We start from the raw sequence: 24,062 nt of genomic DNA, 5'->3' as shown, positions 1-24,062 counted from the left end.
GAACAACACAAACACATCATGTTATCTTTCCATAGCTTGAGGGTGATGATTGCCAATGGGCCTCATTACACGGTAGGCGGAGGACCAAGGTGCCACTAGCACCTTGGTCCATGCCGGTAAAATACCGGCACCGCCTTGGTGGAAAGGGGAATTACCGCCTATTCCAAGGTTGGTGGGGCGGTAATTCCCCCTTCCCCAATTGCCCTTCCCCATTCCCATTTGCGCCCCATAGGGCTCTATGGGAATGGGGAAGGCGCTAATTACGGTGCCACAAATTGCGGTACCGTAACTAGCACCCTGGTCCCTTTGCGGGTTGGTTTTTAACACCTGCTAAACAGCAGGCGTTAAAGTACCTACCCACAAAGGGACCTCGTAGTAAGGCGGTAAGGGTTAACGGTCACCGGTACCATTACCGGTGACTGTTAACCCTTACCGCCTTCCGTGTAATGAGGCCCAATATGTGCTTCCCAAACATACAAATCCAATGCTTCAGCTCGGTTCCCCTTACTTAAATTACTTTGAAATTGACCACCTATTTGTAGTTGACTAAGCCTGCTGGAAAATGATGGTTGGTTGCACTGTCTAATGTCATGTCTCCTTTGATTTGAAGATATGGGTCACTGTGCAATCTCTTCAGTCATAGGCACGCCTAGTAAACCATTCATTGTGTATCTGTAGTCATTATGGTGGGTGAGAATGTAACCATCTCCAGAAATAACTCCTTCCACCTGAAGTACACTATGCACTAGCGGGCAAGAAAAATGAAGATGTGATATTGATTTCAAATGGGGAAATTGGGAAATCTGTCAATTTGTGACTCACTGTGTAAAAATGATGCACTGGTCGTATGGTAAGTGCTGACTGTGGAGACGGATGAATAGTAAATGATAGGGCACTTTTGACAGAACATCAAAACCAATGGGCTTCATTACGAGTACGCAGGCACAGTGAAAATCGCAGCAAAGTAGAGGGGACTCTGATACCGCCACGTCACCTTACTACCGCATTACCTTACCTGTGTACTATGATGGAAAATGTGTAGTGCCATCTGTTTGTGTTTATGGTACCATTACCTTAACATTAGTAACAAGACTAACATGTTTTTTACTTTGTTTTCGCCTCCGCTGCTTCATTTCCGTTCTGTTCAAATAGTTGATTGATTTTATTGTGTGTCTTCGTATTCTGATCCCAATGATTGGAAGATTGGTGTTTTTCCTACCTTTACACACACTCTGACTGTCTAAAGAGACCGTAATGTTGCCTTGGGAAGGCCCACAGAGGGGTGAAACAGATGGCCATGCAGTTGGCAAGTCCTCTTTTAGCATATGATGTGCCCACAGTACTTTTGAAATTTGTGATATGGTGCAACTGACGCACTTTAAATATTCTTTTCTTTTCGGGTTCTTTCTGAAATGTATGGTATTATCTATGGATGGCTCATTTTCGAGCCTGCCTCACATTCTGAGCATAGCCAGCACACTTACCTCTTGGAGGATCTGAAGATGAGCTCAGTCTTGGATGATTGAATGTACATAGGCAGTGTTTTAGCGCTGAGGACGGACCATGCTCCGACACGCATTGCCTATGTAACATTCATCTTTTCACACTGCCTTATATGATGGAATAAAAACAACTGAGCCACTGAACATGTACTTGGAACATTTAGTTTAAGGATAATGTGAATTTCATTTATAACATATGTATATAAGTTCTGCTTGAACCTTATATAGGGGAAGAAAGAGAGAAAGTGGTTGGTCCAGGTGCAACTCTGGATCCATATGTGTATTCTATTCCCTTGTGCCAAGGGCTGTTTTGACCTTCTTACTCCTAAGAACAAGACTAACCGTTTGAACATTAACACATAGAAAATAAGATTTGGAGTGGTGCCACCTTTAACAATGTTGTCATTAGCCGTGCCCTAGCCATTGTTCACTGGGCAGGATGTCAACGTACTAACCAATAAACAACCAAGCTGTCATCTGGTGTTGAAATGAGAGCCTTTTTTGTCGTATCGACTTTGGGCCTCATTACGACATTGGAGGTAGCCATGGCGCTATTTGCGGCATGGCTACCCCCATTCTGGGTACCGGGTCCGGGCTCCCTGAATGGGGAAATACCAGGCCATTCCGCCCTTGGAGGGCCCAGTATTTCCCCATTCAGGGAACCTGGAACCCATACATCCCCATTCACATTCGAGGCCCCATAGGGTTCAATGGGAATGGGGAGGATGCAAACAACGGGCCGTTAATAAAGGGCTTATTGTTTGCATCCTGGTCTGCTCGCGGGACCCGCTAATGACGCCTGGGTTCCCCTTAGGAACACTATAAGAACATAGAGAATAAGAACATTGCATGACTCAGGGGCAGACAGCCAATGAATAAAATATCATGCCACTTGATGTTACTAAACCCAGTACAGTCCATTTCTACTGCATGCTGGAACACACGTACCAAGGCAGTTGAAGCAGGGTCTTCAAGCTGCGGCTTGCGCATGTCTCAGACTACAAATCCTGCCAGCTTCCCCCCCTGAATATCCTGGGTAGGGATGCCTGGAGGGGCAGTGCAACATATTTAGCTAAGAGTTGCAGAGAATAATATACCACCAATGAAAGTGGGCCAGTTTGGTACCATTGCAAAACACATTACTATCGATTGCTAAATATATGCATGCATATGTTTATATGTATGCATATGTTCGCAATCTCAATGTCACCTGTTCTAGTAAGATCGTTGCCTCTGTCTTTCCTCTGTTCCCCCTCCCTTGCCTCGTCGCACTTTGAAACATTTATGTATAGGTGCGTTATAAATGTCATATCATATCATATCATATCACATCATATATTTCAACGAGTGCACCATCCCACATCATCCCTGAAACCACTATACATTAAAGAGAAAGGTCACACACCTACTGTTTTGTCCTCGGTATACACTGTCTGGTTAGAGTTGCAGAAAAGGGCATCCCTCATCAGAAAGGGGTTGAAGGATGGCTCAGGGGCAACGAGTTTGTCTTGGAAACAAGACAACACAGCGCAACACAGGTTCAAATTCCAATCCCATGCTTAGAAACCACTGGTTAGTATTCAGTGCGTTGTAAAAGAACAACGATGATAATAATAGAATGAGTTTGGTCAAATGGCAACAAGTGGTGTCCAGACCATGGGCAGACATTTTAATGCTGCAACGTAAACCGAAGGGCAATTTATGTCTACAAAGGTGGAAATCAGCTTTAAGTTTGAATACAGTATGACTGTGTGTTATAATGTTCTGTAATACACTATAACTCATAAAGCCTAACACTACAGGTGTTTTGTGGATGACTGGCGTGGCACGGCTTTTGTTTTGAAAAGAACTGTGAAATAAACGTTTCCTAAAACATCACCTTGACACTGTGTATTCTATACCCAACAAATAATTAACATGGTTTGAATAGAACATACCCCACCACTGCAGAATGTACCTGCTGACAGATGTACAGGTCAGGCCTCCATATCACTGATTCCTACACCAGTGCTTCCTCCAGAAAGACCCCCATCGACATCCTATTTGTGGTTCCCCTACAGACCTATGGATCACACATATGGACCTGTTCTCTCTCCTTTTTCCTCCCCTCCCATTAATGGTGGTACCCGGTGGGAGGCCCTCCTGGCCCCCTTCGACCCCTCCAAGACCATCATCAATGTCTACTTAAATGGTATCGTCTTGGTCCAAGGACCCCAGGCCAATCTCCTCGTTTTCGATAGATGCTTCCTGCATTTTAACTTCCTTTCTTTTTCTGCTACTCCTATCTATCACTCTCTGGCTCCTCTGCCGCCTCCTTCCTCCACCACCTCCATGGCACCCTCCACTGCATCTTTGGGTGCTCTGCTGCCTCCTTCCTTGTCACCTCTCTGGCACCCTCCACTTCTCTGCCCTCTCAGCCTTCTCCCTCTGCCACCCTTATGGCACCCTCTCCTGCTTCCCTGGCGACTCTGCCATCTCCTCCTTCTGCCACCTCTCTGGCACTTCTTCCTCTCTGACTACCCTTCCACTTCCTCCTCTGCTCATTCTCGGGCTCCTCTAACACTTCCGCAGGGTGTATCCCATGTCTGTACCCCTCCACGGAAGTCTTTCAAAGGTGGCAATCTGTTCCACCTCGCTGCACTTAACTCTTGTTCCGCTGTTAAACACTCCTTGGACATCTGCCGTCTCCTTGAAGAGCTTCATTTGGATGTACTCGGTCAGACCAAGACATGGTTCATGGCCAGCTCTGTCATGAGTTTTTACACTCTCCTTGATGATGGCCACAAGATCCTAACCGAACCCAGAACCAACCGTCATGGAGGGGGAGTAGTTCTGATCTCCCTCTCCAACCCCCTCACCACACCTCTCTCTTGGACTGACCACTTTCTTCTTTCATCTCACCTGTCGCTCTCTCTGCTCCTCTGGCAAATCCATCTCCAGCACTGCCATCCACCTTCACGGTCATCCGGCCCATGAAGCGCGTGTCAGTGGAGGCTTTTGATGCTACTTTCTCTCCTCCTCCTACTCCTTTGGCTGCCTCACACTCTGACACAGCCCTTTCCAACCTTCATCTCTCTATCTCTAACACTCTTGGTATCCTTGCCCCTGTCATGAGGATCCGTTTGAAACCCGCATCCAAGAGCAACTCTTGGTACGATTCTGACTCGCCACGCTTAAGCGCAAGTGTAGGGTGGCAGAGTGGAAGTGGAGGGCATCAAGCACAGTGGCCTGCTGACTGCTCCAAACGAAAGGCAGACTATCTGTCCTCTCTAAGAAAGGAGCCTACATCCAAGCCTGTGTCTTGGCAGCCTCTAACAACTCAGCCAAAACTTTTCAAAATCTGCAAGGAGCTGCCCAATCCTGCTGCAGTCTCTACCTCTCTTGTTTCCTCCTAGGCCCACTACACAGCCTTGGCATATCATTTCAAAACAAAATCTCAGGACATCCTGTCCACTCTCTCTTCCTCTGCCTCCTCTTTCTCTCCCTCTACCTCCCCAGGCACCTCTCTGGTCGGTTCTCCTCTTCCTTTCTCCACCTTCCCCTTTTCACCCCGACGATGTTTCAAGACAAGTCAGATCTATGAAAGTCTCGTCAAAGCAGGTGCTCCCCTGCTCCTCCAGAACCATCAAGGACCACATTGACATCCTTGCTCCAGCCTTGTCCGATTTCTGCAATCACTCTTTTGCCACTGGAACCTTCCCCTCCCCTCTTAAGCACTCCCATGTGCACCTTCTTCTTAAGAAGCCTTGTGCTGATCCTTCCTCTCCGGCAAACTATGGCCCGATCTTCATCACTCCTTTCCTGGGCAAACTTCTGGAAAAGCTGGCCATCTCTCAGCTTAATCTTCATACTGAATCTGTTGGTTATCTCCATGACCACCAGTCTGGCTTCAGAGCAGCCAGTAGCACGGACACTGCTCTCCTGAATACCTGTGAAGACTTGCTCTCCAATCTTGACTCTAACCTTCTTTCTGTCCTCATTCTCCTTGACCTATCGTCTGTTTTTGACCTTGTCAACCATGCTCTCCTGCTCAATCATCTCAGAGAAAACCTGGCTGTCTCTGGTCAGGCCATTGCCTGGTTGACCTCCTTTCTCGCTGATCAACCCTCCCAGGTCCAACTTGAGTCTATCCTCTCTTCTATCTTACTCTCTACTTGTGGTGTTCCACAGGGGTCTAACCTCTCTCTGTGGCTATTTAACCACTGCCTGGCACCTCTGGCCCACCACATTTCTACCTTCTGCTTTAACTTTCAGTGTTATGCGGTGGACACCCATCTCTCCTTCAGGCTCCCCTCAGCAGCTTTGCTCATACCAGACTGTCTATCCGCTGTTCAGGAATGATGTGCCTCCAGTGATCTCTGCCTTAGTGCCAGTAAGACTGAGATCCTCCTTCCGCCTTCCATCTCTCACTCTGGCCGCCCATCCTGGGCAATCTACCTGCTCCTTTCAGTGAGGCTAAGAACCTTGGGGTCATCTTCGACTCCATCCTCTTCTTCTCTCCTCACATCTCTAACATCTCTAAGAAGTCACACTATCCGCTACACATCCTCAGAGGTATTCTTCCTTTTCTCAATTTCCCCCAGAAGCTCACCATCTCCAGAGCCCTGGTCCTCTCTAGCTGGACTATTGCAACAGCCTCTTTCTAAATCTGCTTGTCTCTACTATTCGCCCTCTTCAACTTATCCAGAACAGTCCTTGACCTCAAGCCCAGGGATTGTATCTCTCCAGCCATGGAATATCTCCACTGGCTCCGTGTAGCTGTGAGGATCAAGTTCAAGACCCTCTGCATTGTCCACAAGGCGTTCTGGGGCCAGGGACAACACTACATACAACTTTCTCTTCCTAGGCATCTTCCTTCTCGAGTCTCCGCTCATCCACCTCCAACTCTCTGAGGGTCAGATGCTTCTCCAGGCAGAGAGTGCAGTAGTAGATCTCTGTCCTCGGCTGGGGTCCCCCTCTGGAACAGCTTCTCTGCCTCTCTCAAACTTGAGCAGTACCTCCTAAGGTTCCGGAAGCAACTCAAGATCGTCCTTTTTGCTTCTGCTTTCTCTCTCCATCTCCTTTGCTGATGTCCCTGTCTGCTGCCCATACTGGTTACCTGGCCACGCACTGAATTTACGGGACCAGGCTCCTGCATGATCAGTTGCCCTTGCACTGCCTCCAGGCCTCCCAAACATTTAAGGGACTGTATCTGCAACCCTACAGTCTCCTAATTCTCTACACTTATGAGCCACCTCCCGGCTGCACTTACTAATTACTTGCACACCCCCCTCCTCCCACTGGCACTACTCCCCATGCACTTGTGCAATCGGAATGACACAAGGCCTAGTAAGATTGTTGTTGTGTCCTTCTTCTGTCATCCCTTCCTTGTCTTGTTGCGCCTAGAAACACTTGTGTGCAGGCGTATTATAAATGACATATCATATTATATCACGTATGGGACAACATATTGGAATCCAGTGTTAGTGAGCCTATCCAAGAAGACCTTTTTTAAAGGCACACCTGGCATTTCCCACTATACAATAACTCTGCTGTAAAGTGGTGTTAGGGATGCGGGGAACCACAGCATGAAAGAGGGGTACACATTATAGAGCCCATGGGCCACTTCAGATAATTTTGCTGTGGTCCCCCTGACTGCACCTCTTCATTTGCTCTGCTGCCATGCCAGGCACAGCAGCAGTGGCGCTGATATGGGAACTGCTTCCAGAGTTTAGCACTTACCACAACCTTGGAAGTGTATGTATTTTGACATTGACGTTAGGATGAATGCAGATGTTCATAAATAACCTGTTATGCCAAACGCAAGGGCTAATAATAGGGATCAGTAAACAGGATAAAAGAGACCATGAGAGTTGACGATATTGAAAGCAAAAGCATTGATAAAACCATATAAATTTTGAATTAAATCTTTTTTCTGTTGACACAAATGTGTCTGTGTTATAAAGTTGTATTCTTACTTTTCAGGGCCTGTGATCAGATGCAATCACAGCCTCACAATGCTAGAGTAATGCCATATAATGTCAGGTAATATCTCCTATCCATGGTATAATCATCAGAATAAGTGTTCAGCTTCACAAGGCCACTTGCTGCAATTGTTTGCTAAGTGCAGAATTAAATGTCCCAGCAATGCAAGTTAATGCCTCATGCAAGGTGTAGTCACCTTATGTACGGTGCAACCCTCGCATGGCCATTTGCTTATATCATATCTCAATACCGGCTCAAATATTATGTTCTGATTTTTTCAACACAAGCAGTGTCTTGGCACAATTCACAGTTGTTATGGCAGTTTTTGTGCAACTTTCTGCTGAGGATTGTACAACCACTAATCCTTAGGGGGTGGGAGCTAAAGCACTAAACCAAAAAGGGAGGTCAAGCCCCTTTTAACGTTGAGAAGCATGTCAGAACAATAAAGCTTAACTCTATTGGTAGGGGTAGTAAGCTGACACAAAAGCACAATTAGGCACACACTTATCCATAGAAACATACACTACACTAGTATAGAAAAGAAAATACATATCAATCTCTATCAGTTAAAATAAGTACTTAGATACACAATGCACCATTGTTTTTTTGTTTTTTTGTTTAACGTGAGGACCTATCCCAAGAGCAGTGAGTGGAGAACTGTACAGAGTGTGGGTAGCCAGCATTGAGCTGGCATCTTTTAAGAGCAGTGCAGTACTGTGAGTTGAGGACTGTGCATTGGTATGTGCCTCCTTAGAATAAGTCCTTGGTCAGGTGTTGTTGAAAGAGTCATGTTTTTAGAGATTTTGCAAGATCAGAGAATTGTGGGGGCATTCCGAACCGACACCGGGATCAAGTTCCAGTGGGTGGGTGCATGACAAAAGAATGATTGTTTGTGGGTCTTCTCTTTGTAGACCAGTTGTTATTCAAGCTGGTTGGTCGATTTGCTGCGCCCAGAGCTTGTGCCACCAGAAATGTGGAGCTTAGCTGCAGGTACGCTGGTGTGCAACTAGTGACTGCTTTGCAGATGTTCCATGCAGCCTTGAACAGTACCTTAGCCTGGAGGAAGCCAATGTGGTTTGCGTAGGATGGGGGTGATTCAGTCAAATTTCTGTGCTCCCATAATAAGATGTGCTGCAGCATGGTAAACTCCTTTTAGGGGAGCCAAGTGGGCAGCTGGGAGCCCTTTCAGGAAAACATTTCCCCCATAAATGCGCAAGACACAAGTGCCTGCACTATAGTCTCGAAGTCCGGTGGTCAGGATGAAGGGTTTAATTTTTCCAAAGGGTAGAGATTCACAGTCAGGCTGTTTGGGCCTTCTTGGCTATGTGTTTCTAGAAGGACAGGGTGCTGTCAATGGTGAAGCCTAAGGATTTCGCTAATTCTGATAGTTGTGGATCCAATCCTTCCAGGCTCATATCATTGAGCATTTGTTGGACAAGTTGTTTTTTAGCGGGTTCATCAATGAGGACAAATCAGTCTTAGATGGTTTTGAGGTATGCAGTTGACATCCATAATAGTAAAATACAAAATATAATTATAAAAACAGAAATACCTTTGAGGACTCTCCTTACCCATATACTTTAATGTGGGCTAGCTATTACAGATTGGGGGAAACAGGGAGTGTGACAAAAGACTTTGAAACCAATTGGGTTATATAATACAGTGTTCAAAAGACACAAAACATTCTTGCTATATATTGTAGGCCCTATATGTGGTGGGAAGCACACACCACATTTAGACAAAGGGTTGGAAGAAAAGGGACATTTTACCACGCATCAAAAAATTCATAAGGGCGACTAAGGCCAATCCTGGCACCCCATGTCAATTCTGGTCCCCTAGGAAATGATATCTGAGTAGTACAAATGCACATATTGCAATTAATATAGGCTGGAAACAGTGCTTAAACACAGCTAAAGACCTCCAAGAAATCAAGACACATTTTCAAAACTATTACTAGTGCAATACACTTCAGAAAAAATAGTTAAACAGTCTCCAAAATTTGCTACCGTGTAGAAATCCATTCCTAAATCCATTATAGGCACAGGGGAAATGCCCTGGGGCAGGTAGGTACATCAATCTAATTCACTCACTTTAAGAGAGTTTCAGGTTCAGTATAAAGTTCCATAGATGTCAATGGGACACAGTTAGTAGGGTACGTGTGTATGGGAAACATTAAGGTAGGTATCTGTTTTAATCCACAGGTGTCGGATTCAGAAGCATGCGATCCCAGGATGGACTACTAGAGACCCCATTGTAGAGAACCAGAGGTTGTTTGTAAAATCAGAGGCCAGAGGAGAAGATGTAACAAAGCAGTGTGGGATACATTGACCCCTCAGCAGAATTTCCATCCATAACCAAGATGCACTTCAGCAGTTAACAGCAAAATGGCTGCACTGGCTCCTTTGAGCACCAATGCGTCGCATCTAAACTGCGTTTTACAGCTACAAAATGATGGCTGCACTATCTTGCCAAGCACCTATGTGGCAAGACGGGACAGGGAGCACACTGAGAAAGGAAGCCAGTGTTTTTTACATGCACCCAAGAAGAAAATGGAAAAGCAGCACTGCTTTGCTGCTAGCTTAACATCTCCCCTTCAAAAAGGAAATATTTGGCATTTCAATGTGGGCGCCCTGATGCTCTTTCTCATCTGTTCAACCTTCCACACTTCTGATCCAGGGAGATCCTGCTGGGCCCATCCCCATTCAGATTGTGGCAGCAAAAGAAAGCATTATACTTGAATGACAGACTGTGTCAGGCCTGTTCTGGGAATCACTGCTTCAAAAGAAACCCTAGCTCTAAAGGCATATGCCAATTTCAGTGGACCTGTGTCTTAAACAGATTTCTGTATAAGTGAAACTGACTAGGGCTGCAAAACCATGTTTGGAAATCAGATGAGAGACAAAAACCGAATTTGAAAGGGAAATCCCACCAGCATTCAACACGTGTCAAAATGTGTTTTTGCAAACCAAGAAAAATGCCTGTTTTAAAAGTATAATGTTGAATAAAGCCCTTTCCTTGCCTAGGATTGTCAGGGGGTGTGTGTGAAAACCTAGATGGGATGTTTTGTTTCAGCAGACATGATTCCGATGCAGAAAAATAAAATAACTAAGTAAAGGCATTGGCTGCATTGTGGAACTAGCCAAACAGGTTTTCTGCTTGTGGGGTGTTGCTAGCAACAGGAGAGGTCTTCCCCCCAAAAGAAGCCACACTAGATTCTGGGACACCTACCTGTTAACTGCCACCCTTGTAAACTTTGAATGGACCAAGAGAAAGAAATATCACACTCTTGTCAGACTTTTGTCTGGGCTTCAGCTTGAGACAATAGATCTGGGACACCTATGTGTGACTTTGGAAGTGACAACCACCAGTCACTCAAGCTGGGGAAACTCCAGGGCAGCCCTGGGCTGAACTGACATTTGGTGGTAGCCTGAAGGAAAAAATGGTCCCAGTGGAGGACAAGAGCTGCTCATTTTGGCTCTAAAGACTAATTTATTAATAAAACAATGAGACTTTTATCACTGCAAAGTTTCACAATCTAGATGCAATTTTGATGGCTGTAATTCAAGAAGTGGTAGCCTTCAGTGGCATATAAGGGACAGACATGGCAGAGAATTGGGTATTCTGAAGAAAGTCTATATGGTGCCACTTTGAAATTGAAGATTAACATGCCTTATGATAATATGTACACATGTATAAAGTTATAGAATTTTAGGTATGACATAGCTCACTGAAAGGACGAAAAAGTATTAGACGGATGAAACAAAGTCCTACAAATGTGAGAAATGGACTGCCATGCTCTGTGTGAAATATGTAATCTGCCTATGTAATTTGTTGTGCCACAACTGTACACATGTGTAATTCATGTTAAGATTGATTTTTGGCAAAAAAGGACTGTGGGAAGGCTTTGCACCTCATAAAAACACAACCAAATAAACTCCTAGAGGAGGCAACCAGCATTGGCTACCCTATCTGGTTCTTGGGGGTAGGCCTAGCTCAGTTCTCCCCAACAATAAACCCGGTGATGTCACCGGCTTTTATATAAAGGGTGGGAGCTCACAGGGACAACACACTCTCTCCTGAATTTCCAGCGCCTGCGCATCCAGACATTCCAGATCCACCTTTGCAAGATTCCAGACCCTACTGCCAGGCCAAAGCATAACTGACCCTATCCAAGCAGGGCCAATTATCCAGAAAAGGTGACAAAAATCCAAATAGCAAAGGTGAAAAGCTGTGGTACGCTTGGGGACGCTCACTACCTGCATGCCTGCTGTACCCTTGCCATCCAGTGACCAGACTTGCCCAGCTGCTTGCTGTTAGGAGTGTCTGACACTATCATGTGGCCAGAGTTTTTGAGTCCAGAAGCAGTTTACTGTCCAAATCCCCAAACTCAATTGTGAATTGTGAGTATTTTCCCATCCCATAGCCACACATAGCCTACTCCAGCTTGATACTTTGTCTTTGTTCCACTTTTTAAGTAATCCTATCCATACCCTGATTCCTTGTTAAAACTGTTAGAATTCGCTGTGCATCTTGTCATTTATCTCCAAGGGTTAGTGCCACTTTTCTTTTCATTTCTGTCTTGCATAGATCATAAGTCCTTTGTCATATTTGGAATAATCAAATTAAATCCCACATAAAGTTGAACGCGGAGTGAAAAGGTTGTCTTTGCAAATCAATCTTGGAACGTACCGTGTCTTTCTTTAACAATATAGGCTTGATAATTTAGTTTTAAAAACACTTGCCTTTCCTTTTTAAAACCGATTTTCTTTTCTTAACTGCTTTATTTTACCTAAACCAAACCTCATTCCATTTTGAAAATCTCATCTAATTCTTCAGCTGCAGCCACTCTCTCAATTCTATATTATCCCTATGATGTGCATCTATCACCCAGCCTAAAATCTGCATTCCGATTCTGTGTATTTCACCCATTTAAAAAAAAAAAACATATTGACATTTAAAACTGCAAATGTGTAAATCTCAACTTTTCAACGTGTGAATTGGGCTGCACTGTGTTTTCATTTCAAGTTGCTTTTTGAACTGTATGCCTTTTGTGATACCTTACCTTATAGTTGCTAGTGATATAACATCCCTGAGACTGTGATCAAACATATGTATGTCATTATTTAAACACACATATAATATTATTTGCAGCACAGAAGTGGAGTTTGAAGGAAAATGCAGGAATCCCAGCCAAGACCAAGACCAAGACTTCCAGGAGCAGACAACACCAACCGGGATGTGCGCAAGCCATTATAGTTAAGTCAGTATGGCCAGTTGAGGGATTAAAAAAGTGAGAATTGACAGAAAACATCTCCATCAGGAAAACAGTCCTGCTTCTTCTGAGATTCAGCAATAAGAGAGAGCTGTGTCGAGGGGGGCCTTACATACCACTTCCCATAGGGGATGGCCAAAGCCAGCTCACAGTTCATAAGAGAGTGCTAGGGACACAGGGGTCATGTGGCCAGAATAACTGCCCTCACTCCAGACCACCCCCACAGGATGTGGGAGGGAGATCCCTGGGACTTAAACTGTTGTAACCCAGTTAGAATCAATAAGGAGGTCGACCTTTATCTGGTCCATTGGGGGAAAAAAACAAGAGCCTGTTCCAACCTTTAAATATCTGGGCCTTGAGATATTGGCAAACAAAGAATTGAAGAAAGGAAAGTGGAAGCTTTGGCAAAGCCAACATTAATCTTTAAGTGCAGATTCTGTGCCTTTCCCTGCAACCACTGGTGGATTTCTATAAAGCCAATGTGGTGCCAATACTCAGATACGGTTCAGAGGCTTTGTCATCCACCCCGCGCCAGATGTGGCAATTACTTGTAGGGAAGTTTTGGAAGCGCGTTCATGGCCAATCAAAATCAATCCTGATACAAATTGTGAGAAGGGAGCTGGGCCTAATATCACTCAGGGCATCTGTGGACTGGAAATCACTATGCTTTTTACGGATATTCATAATGCCTGAGTCTGCCTTTTGTTTCCAAATTATCCACGCTGAACTAGCCGAACTAGCTGAGGGAGAAAAGGTACTAGGTGTATTCTGGGAAAGTTCCTGTAGAAAGTTTCTAGAAACAACAGAAACCTCACCAGAAGAGCTGATGACTAACCCGGACAAAACTAAGAAGAAGCTGTGGGAAAAAGAATCGGTATCCACTGTGGAAGAAGCCAATGACTACAATCTCCGTGAACAGTTAGAGCATGACTAGAGAGCGTATGGTCATCCGCAGGAGTATTTAAAGAAATTCCCGGACACGATGTACAGAAATTATCTGATGAGAATCAGATTTAACCTCTTGCCGACTATGGAGATTATCGTAAGTCAATCAAAGTCCCGACAACCTTACATCTTGCCACAACATGCCAGACTCTAACAGAACTGAGATCGAAACATCTTGCCAGGCACATCACAAATGCAGAGTCTTTGTCCGCAGTGGAATGGTGATCAATGGCATTGAGAGGTGAACGCGTGGACCTCACTGTCGATATGGTTGACTTTATTACAGAGTGTCTAGGTCTGAAGGGCCATCTATCATAAAGCACTGTCAATCTAAGGAGGACAGATCGGAGGGAATGCAAAGACAACCACTAGATTAACGAGCGGTTGGGACGCCCCTGATCTACAGACTTGGAAGTAATTTCAGTGTAAAGAAAGGCGTTTGTTTGTTAAAAGCGCTGGAACCTAAAATGTTTTTGCTAAACATTTTTGTAATAAACTAAATCTGCAATTAAAAAAATAAGGTGGTCGACATGTAGGCTAACAAAGAGTCCTTGGGATCAGAACAGCCTCATAAAATGACTGAGAATAGGTCTCTAAAAAAACAACACAAAACATTTGCACCTCAATGGCTACCGAAAAGGTACATTGAGCTACCAATGTGTTAAAGTGGCTTGCACCATTGGTGAAGCCAAAATTAAATTACAGATGCCACTTACATACTCCCTGAAACCAATGTAGCATGATATAATCACCATAGGGCCTGTGAGGCACCCCTGCGACTGGGAGACATATAGGCGACCCAGTGCTATATAACGTATGTAAAGGAGAAAGGGATGCAATAGCAAGTGGACTACAGGAGAAGTTCCGCTGACCACCAAAATAGTTCAGTGATCCAAAAATTAAGGTGGGAGCAAAATGTTGAGGGGCACTGGTAATTGTCCCTAGAATTCACAAAAATAGGAACTTAACACTGGTGACACCTATGAGTCCAGTGAGTGAGAAAACAAGGGTCTAAGCATCATAATAAGACATAAAGCGATGGGTGTTAAGTTTCCTATTAAATATTTGGAACTGGGATGCTTCTCTCAGATGTCCCACAACCAAAAAAGTGATAAGTGGAAGGTTTTGAATGAATCTGATCCACTGACACTCCTCTGGTGAATGCCACCCATTTATAGTTAATACCTCAAATTAAAATATTCGCACCTGGCGAAAGACACTCAGCCAATCAGGTGGCTGGAGTAGCGGGCGAAAATAAAGGGTGTACCGCCCACCCGAGGCCCTTCCCCAGGTGGCACCATTTAATTTTGGGGAGGCAAGAGGGTGCCTCTGCCTGTTGCCTCTCCAGGTCCCCCACACAACCACAGAGATCCTGCTCCCCTGCCCCACCCTTCTTCCTCCATCCTCACTTACCCGTTGAACCGGAGCTTTGTGCTGTGTGCTGTGGTCCCAGAGCTCCTCCTGCCCGCAGCCACCACCATGGAAATGAAAAAGGGCCTAATTCCCTTTTCCTATGATGGTGCCCATATTTTTTTCTCCCACAAGGATCAATTGTACGCACTGCCGGCCATGCTTGCATGGCAAGCAGCTCTCACAATTATAATTAAACGCTGCATGTCTGGCCGCGTTTAATTTCCATTGGACATGCTGCCTTCCATGCGAGCATAACAGGCAGTGTGTACAATTGATCCTTGTGGGGAACGGCTGATTTATGATGACACATGAAGCCTACAGACCCCATAGGGATCTCTAGCATTTTCTTCACTGTGCTGAGATTTCAGAATAAGCGTGTCTCTACCCAGACGAAATCTATGCACTCTTCTACTTTCTGGCATTACCATTATTAATTTTGCAGTCACCATCGAACTCCTTAGATCTAGGCAGCAGTTAGTCTGCCAACAACTCCAGGTTAGGTTCTGCGTGCTGTCCGCCATGTTCCTCCCTATAAAATCTCTGAAACATCATGCACATCCCTGCTGTATTGCAAGCGGCATTTCGGGGTCGTTTCATCACTGCAGGGAAATAACATATCTATGGGGCTTGTAATAGTACATTGAATTCATCTCTGAGTAATCTAAAATGATGACCCTCTGACCCTCCAGGGCAGAGGAACACGTGTGCTCACTTACAGAGCTTGTTTTTTTTAATTAAAATTTGCAGCACCAATTACCACATGTATTCCCCTGCAACAAACAAGCACTTCTGAATGCACTGTATGCTTGGCTGGGTTCAGGCCATTCGACAGCCTGCCGGAGACTGACAGAAATTACACAGGCAGGTTTTCAAGACGCAGTGACAGAATGTGCAGCACATCTGCTGGGACCCTGGCCAGAAGGAACACAATAAAACGCCTATTGCATGTAATGTGATCCGTGGACTTTGTTGCCTTACTTTCTCCTTTCGCTAAATGATGTATTGAGCAACGATAAACGACACATTTATCCTATCGAGTCCTATCTCCATGCATGACAACATGCCACATTACATTCGAAGTCCAGTCCTGGTTGTAACTTTGATTCTCTGACTTGTAGTCCTGGATTTCCCCGTTATGAACGCAGGACTACCAATTCCAGAATGAAAGTCAAATGCAGAAGTAGACTAACATTGCCCCGAAAATAATATGGCATGCTGGCATGTAAATACTTCTCTTGCATGGATATAATAATTGGTGTATTTTTCAACTACGTCTGATATTATAGTGGTAAGTATGATTGCCTATTTGAGTGTGGAGTTCCTTCTCCCTCAAATTGGGCTTATACAACATTCTTTGCTTTTCATAGTCATATCTACCATAGGAGGTGTTTTAGATTTCAATGGATTACCTTGTGTGTGTGAGCTGTGAAGGCATCACGAAGCAAGACACACACCTCTGATTCAAAGTTCAAACCAAAAGACCTTTATTAACTTAAATGTCAGGATGGTGTAAGGCCTAACCTGCGCTATAATAGGGTGGGATTTCCCGACCTTAATAAACTAAGGAAAGTCAGTAAGTTCAACTGAAAACTCTCTCTTTGTCCATAACCTATACCTGCCCTCACAACTAAAGCTAAACAATGTTTAGGGATGTCAGCAACCAAAGAAATAGTGTTCCAACTAAAGTTCTGAGCTTCTTCCAGCTCCAGGCATGTTCTTGGTTCCCTTCCATAAGTTCAAGACAGTTCCAACAAAATAGCCTTGGGGTACCCTTCCCCAGGTTCAACATAGGGCTACAAAATGGTCTCTGGGTTCTCTTCCCCAAGTTCAACATAGTTCCTACAAAATGGTCTTGGGGTTCCCTTCACCCAAGTTCAAAACAGTTTCACACAAAAGGTCTCTGGGTTCCCTTCCCCAAGTACACACACAGTTACACAAAATGGTCTTGGTGTTCCCTTCACCCAAGTTCAACACAGTTTCACAAAATGGTCTCAGGGTTCCCTTCCACAAGTTCAACACAGTTCCACAAAACAGTCTTGGGGTTTCCTTCCCCAAGTTCAACACAGTTTCACAAAATGCTCTCGTGGGTTCCCTTCCCCTTGTTCAACACAGTTCCACAAAATGGGCTTGGGGTTCCCTTCACCCAAGTTCAAAACAGTTTCACACAAAAGGTCTCTGGGTTCCTTTCGCCCAAGTTCAACACAGTTTCCCAAAATGATCTTGGAATTTCCTTCCACAAGTTCAACACAGTTCCACAAAACATTCTTGGGGCTTCCTTCCCCAAGTTCAACACAGTTCCACAAAATGGTCTCGGGGTTCCCTTCCCCAAGTTCAATGCAGTTTCACACAAAAGATCTCGGGGTTCCCTTCCCCAAGTTCAACACAGTTTCACGAAATGGTCTTGGGGTTCTTTAGCCCAAGTACGCAGCTCTTCAGGCTTCAAATCCACAGCCAATGCAATTTGTTTAGTTTGCCTTTTCTTTTTTATCACTTTAGGCCAACCAACCTGCGCCTCTTAACTTCCCTTGGTTTACTTCAAGAAAGGGTTCCTCGGTATAGGCGCAATTGTCGGACCAAACAGTTTACCCATCACAGGTCATGCAACCCATAACACTTGGCACTTTACAAGAATTCATTCTTTCTCATAAGACTTCCTTGACAACATAGGTTCCCTTTCTGCATCTGTATTATTATTCCACTTATTTGTCTGGTTCACTTTAAGGGCTTCCTGCCTTTATCAACACGCTTCATGGTAGTACTCCTGTTTACCAACTTGCTTCCACACTATCCAATAGAGTTTTGCTTTTTGCTCTTTTCACTTTGTTTGCAAATGTTGTCTCTCTAAATTCATCTTGTTTGCAAATGCACATCAATTTCAGTTTAATTCATGTGCTATTCTCATATTGTTTCCTCCATTCAGCATTTAAAACTCGTTACATGTTTGGCAACTTGTTCGGTACTTAATAGTTCATATTTGGTCTCCCGACCCATTTATCAGAATTCAATACGCAATACGTGCTTGGCAACTTGTTCGTTGTTCAATAGTTCACTTTTCAGTCTCCAGACCTCTTTATCATATATTCTTGCTTTTCCGGCACTCGTCGTTACCAACACCATGCCCCTGGAGAGCCCCAGCCTGAGTGAACCTTTCCTGTCACTCACTGGTGTGCGGCCGCTCCTCCGGATTCTCTGGTTTCGCTCTCAGGTTCTCGCTCCTCTCTCACTCCCAGGGAGCTTCGGCGAGCAGCGCTTGCTCTCTCCAGACCTTCCAACAGTGGTCGACGGCATCTCTGCATTCCCCACTCCCAACAGGGAACAGATAGCAATGGGCTCTGCTCAGCTCAAGACCCTCTCACAGACCTCTCTGGCCTCTGCATCTTTCTGGCTTCTCTGCAGTGAGCGTCCTTTTCACCGGCGCATATACTGCCTGATCCACCTCAGATTGCCGTGCTCTCTGGCCCAGCTGGTTCTCCTCTCTGCTGCTTCTTTCTAATTTTATACACCCACAACCATTTAACAGGTTGATGGTCTGAGTTCCTAATTCTCATTGCCTGGCCATAGTTATTGGGACATGCCTGACCCTCACAACAGTCCTCTGGCCTATTCCTTGACTCAGTACCAGAGTGGTGAAATGTCATGTGAGTATGCACTACTCTTAGTTACCTCTTCCTCATGCCAGTACTATACTGGTCTGAATGGGGGACGATGGTTTGCAACAGCCTATAAAGGCAGGGGAAGAGTAAGGTTGGTTCTCACCAGAAAAGTGGGGATACCATGTCTCGCCTGTGGACCTCCTCTTCTTCGTCCTCTTCCTAGTGTTCCTGATGTCTTCTGATGTAATCCCTGGAAGTGGAAAAAGGATAGCAATATCCCCTTAATGCGGCTGGAACTGAGGGTTAATCATGAAATGGAAATGGGGGATACTGTGTCTCATCTTTGCACACCTCACTCACTTCCCCTAGTTTGTCTCCCCCCATGTAGTCCTCCCTCATATAGCCAACCCCAGCATCAGGATCTGGTGGCCTCAGCCTTTCCCTTGCCATCTGACAGGATGATATGTTGGGGGAAGAAGTGAGGACACACTCAGATTCCTCACCGTACCTGGTCATTATGTTGGATTTATTGGTTTTAAAATCCAACAATGAGCATGCGATTTGGAAATGTGGTCTTTTGACGGAAATTAATGCATTTGGTGCGTGTAACTGGTATATGATGGTAATACCAGACAAAAGATGAACCCACTTCATTTACGAGATTGTTGAGGTTTCAATGGTTGTTTTTTGTCCAGGTCATTATTAATCATTAGTGGACTTATGATTGCTTCACTATGTCTGAAATTATCACAAACAACAATCCCTCCAATTAAGTTGAAGAATCCAGGTATATCCTCACACTCAGCTGTTTTACCTCTGCAGGGTGTTTAAAGAAGAGCATTATACATTTTAATGCCATAGATGGCTCGAGGTTAGACCTCACAACATGAATATGTGCCTCTGGTAAATGGCCCGATATATATCACATTGCAATATGTTGGTCTTATGTTGGTCTTGAGTACGTGGAAATGTAAAGGTCCACTGTTTATCCATTTGTATTGAGTCCTGACTGAGAAAAAGAGTCTGAGTATTCCTCTCCTGTGAGGATAAGCAGGATCTACAGATATTTTCAAGTTGGCAACTAGACATTGCCTCCACTTTATCCTCCTATTTTGCGGTCTGTTGACTGCGCATCTCGTTCCATGAATTTTGTGTTCTCCTGAATTCCTTCTCACAGGAAAATGACTCTGATGTGCATATCTTGTCAATGTGGAGCCCAACCTCAGAGACCTATATTTTTTCTGAAGAGGGTTGGACTATTACACTTACTCCACAGTTTGCTGCTCTGCTCATTGCTACATCTTCTCCCTGTTGATGCTCGCCTTCTGCTATTTCAGGCTGGCTTCCTTTGGACTACCCTTTCATGTTGCAAGCCCTTTCCAGGTGACTCTTCTGAAGAACAGTAATTCTCACTACTGGCTTCACTCACTCACTGCCATGGAGTGAGTGAAGTAATACTTTGTTCCTAAGTATTACTGGCTAAGATATATCACTAAAGGAAAAAACAGGGAGCCAGACATGTGATGTCATCAGTGATGTCATCAATGACATTTGTGATATCATCTCTGATGTCCTGGGTGTCAGTCTTAGCAATGCACAGTGGTGGCGCGAGTTATGGCTGCTTAGCTTACCATAACTGGCAAATTTCAGGGGGTTTTCGGTTTTACTTGGAACCATAACGTCCTTTTAACAATGTTTTTTTACTGAATTTCATAGGTTTTTGGTAGCGCAACTTAATCATAACGTCCCTTTAACAAAGTTTTTGTACTAAATTTCATAGGTTTTTAGTAATGCAACTTAACCATAAAGTCCCTTTATTAAAGTTTTTTTACTGAATATACATATGCATAATATGAATTTGATAGATGTTTACTAGGATTCCCTTACTTTATATACATATAACATGCTGAACCCCCTGCTAGTGATTTTGATATCCGCGGACTGTGCATATGTCTGCGGATGGACGCGGACAACTTCAACAGTACCCAAAAAGCAGCATATAAACACATTATATGTAACAATAAATAAGAAGTGCAACCTATATATGTAACACATCAACCGTCCATTTAAATACCATGTGTACTAACATGGAATATACCAAAACAAAAAATATATGCTTCCAGCATAATTACATCAAATAAACTGCACAGCTAAAAGCAACAGCAGACCTATACAACAGTAAGAACACAATTTACCAGAAACTAGTAAGTAAACTTCATTTTTCTCTTATATATTTCTAAACTTTCTATATTTGGTACACTAAAAGTAATATATTTTTTTTTACACAGAAATGTCCAGTACTTTGGAATGGCTTGAAGAAAATGTTCCACATGAGTTAATGTCTGAAGACAGTGATACTAATGGTAGACACTGCTCTATATAAGAAAATTAATAATCATTACTTTGTGTGTACTTAACATATATATATTTTTTAACAGAGCATACAAACATTGAAAATAATACAGCAAAAGAGGCATTAGAAAATACTCTACAGCGCATGGAAGAAAAAATGAATATGCTTATGGAAAATTTCAATCGTTTCAAACATTTTGTAGAGGACCACATAAAAGAAAAAAATAAATATCATTGTCCAACATGCACCTGTTCCCCCTCTCCATGTCCCAGTCAACTATCCCCAAACCCTCACCACCAAGAAAAACGTTATGATGAGACTTCCATCCCTTCTTCCCCTCACATTGATCCTCTCCAAACCCCTAATTCCCCTGTATTTGTGTCAGTTTCTGCTTCCCTCTCTCTTTCATAAATGTGATATTGTATATAATAATAAATATTATATGTTTTGTTACTTCATTCCTTTGTGTTTTTTTTTTAAAAAAAGGCAGTTGGTGAGTCGCGGACAGCATGGGTGTCCAGAATGTCTGCAATTAATCAAAATGGGGGTGTCCTGAGGACACTATACCTGTCCGTACTGTCCACAAGCAAGATGGAACTGTGCTGAACACACTCGGTGTCCGGATTGTCCGTAATTAACAAAAATGGAGGTGTTCTAAGAACACTATAGCTGTCTGTACTGTCCGCAAGCAAGATGAAACTGTTTTTAGAACATACTTGGTGTCCAGGATGTCCATAATTAAACAAAATGGAAGTGTCCTAAGGGCACTATACCTGTGCATACTGTTTGCAAGCAAGATGGAACTGTTCTTAGAACATACTCGGTGTCCGGAATGTCTGCAAATAACCAAAATGCAAGTGTTCTAAGGACACTATACCTGTCCGTACTGTCCGCAAGCAAGATGAAACTGTTCTTAGAACACACTCGGTGTCCAGAATATCTACAATTAACCATAATGGAGGTGTCCTAAGGACACCATACCTGTCAGTACTCTCCGTAGAACATCTGCACACATGCGCACCACACCCATAAGTCCTACGAACATCACGCCTGTCCGTAACTGTCCGTTTCACATGTGTCACACTTTTAATTAGATTGAGGACGACGTCATCATGTAACCGCCCCCACGCTGAGCGTGTGTCCTGATTCACGGACACTGTCCGGGTCCCCGAACATTGAAAAAGTACTTTTTTAGGAATCCAAAGTATTTTACAGTAAAAATTCACCATTGCACATGTCCCAGACAAAGGCTTTCTAAAAACTTTTTGGAACTTTTTGAGCCTTTTTTGGGTGTTTGATCTGTCTGTGGAAAGCGCGGTTGTCCGCGGACCGAGCACCTGCGACCCTGTAAAAGGCCACACCCCATATCTCATCTTCATTCTGTCTTTCTACTATTGAAGATTTACCTGCTTTTGCTGCCTTTGCTGTTGCTGTGGCATCATCAAACCTGATGGCTTCCATGGCTGATGTTCTTCCAGCTAGTGTTGCTTCTGCCTCAGAACCACTCCCACCCCCTCCACCACCAACACCTCCCCCAGGGCCTGCAGAGGGGAACTGGCGTGAGGATGTAGAGGAGGAGGATGAAGAGGATGAAGAGGATGAGGTAGTAGTCCCGACTACCAGCACTCGACATGAGTCTTTGGTATGGCGGTTGTTTACCATTCATGGTGACGTACCAAAAGCACGTGCGAACAAGGTCACCTGCAACCAGTGCAAAATGGTGCTGAGTCATGGGAGGCCTGGTTCATACAGCTTTGGTACGATATCCATGAAGTGACACCTAAGGTCGTTCCACGGTGGGGCCGTTCACAAGGTTGTACCTTGTGATAAACGTAGTAGGTTGAGTTCCTCTACAACATCCTCCGGTTCCACTCCTGTCACCACAAGAGACACTCCTGTGGGACAGTGCATCCCTCCAGCTGCCTCACAGGCCATCCATGATGCTGTTGACCCTTACCTTTTGAGGGTCACAATATTGTGTATGTACTGCGACACAGTACTCTGCAGGGGGAGAGCCTTCAGAATGCTTTCGAGGGAGTGGTCACGGAGCATGAGAAAGTCTGCCCACTACCTAAATAAGGCCCACCCTACATCCTCCTCTCACCACCTGCCCTTTGTTTTCCCTGTGGTAGGTGTCCCTTCCTTACCCTCCTTTCCCCTCATTTCCTTGTGTGTCGTGTGTAAAAAACAAAAAAATAAATAAAACAACAAAAACCAAAAAAAAGGCTCTTTTCAGAGCCGCCTTTCACAGTTTAAAAATATAGAAGTGGCAAATAAATGGAGCAGGGGCCTGTGCATTTTCTTTTAGTAGTCCGCGGACAGTTTGCGGACATCTAAAATTTTGGGGTGCTACCCTATCAAAACCATTTCACTTTTCTCTGGGAGGAAGTGGTGGCTCTGAAAAGAGGCTTTTGGTGGTGTTTGTTTGTGATTGAAAAACTTCAATTGGTCAACACCTACTGCAAAATGGATGGCTGTAATTCCAAAAAAGTTGCAATACATTTTGTACATTTCTCAGAAAAATCTGATTGCTAGCATAAGTAAGATGAACTCCATCTCTGTGAAAAAATGTATGTGCTAAGAAACATAATATTTTCATTGTGAAAGGAGGAAATGCCAACATCTCTTAAAAAGCACAAACAGCCTTATTGACATTGCGCCTCACTTTCTCCATTTGTGGAACAAATGAAGAAGAACGCTGCCACATTTGTCTCTGCGCAATACGAGAAAAAATTACTTGAGAATTTGGAAACATGTCCATGACCTTCCCAAGTCCTTCTTTCATTGCAAATTGCAAAGAAATTCCAAACACATGTCCTAAACTGTTCCCTCCACAATGAATTATAATTATATCTGGATGATACTGTGTCTCCAAAGTAGCACAGAGAGGTACCAAGTCCAGCCACTTCATTCCACGCACTCCATGCCAATGCACTTCCACATAAGGGAATCCAAGACCTGCAGCTACTCCACAGCGTTCTGCATGCACCTCCAACCAATGTATCCATGAGACTTCCAAA

The sequence above is a fragment of the Ambystoma mexicanum genome, chromosome 1p (genome assembly GCF_040938575.1).
Source record: "Ambystoma mexicanum isolate Mex_15411 chromosome 1p, UKY_AmexF1_1, whole genome shotgun sequence".
Lineage (NCBI taxonomy): Eukaryota > Metazoa > Chordata > Amphibia > Caudata > Ambystomatidae > Ambystoma > Ambystoma mexicanum.
This window is presented reverse-complemented; position numbering follows the sequence as displayed.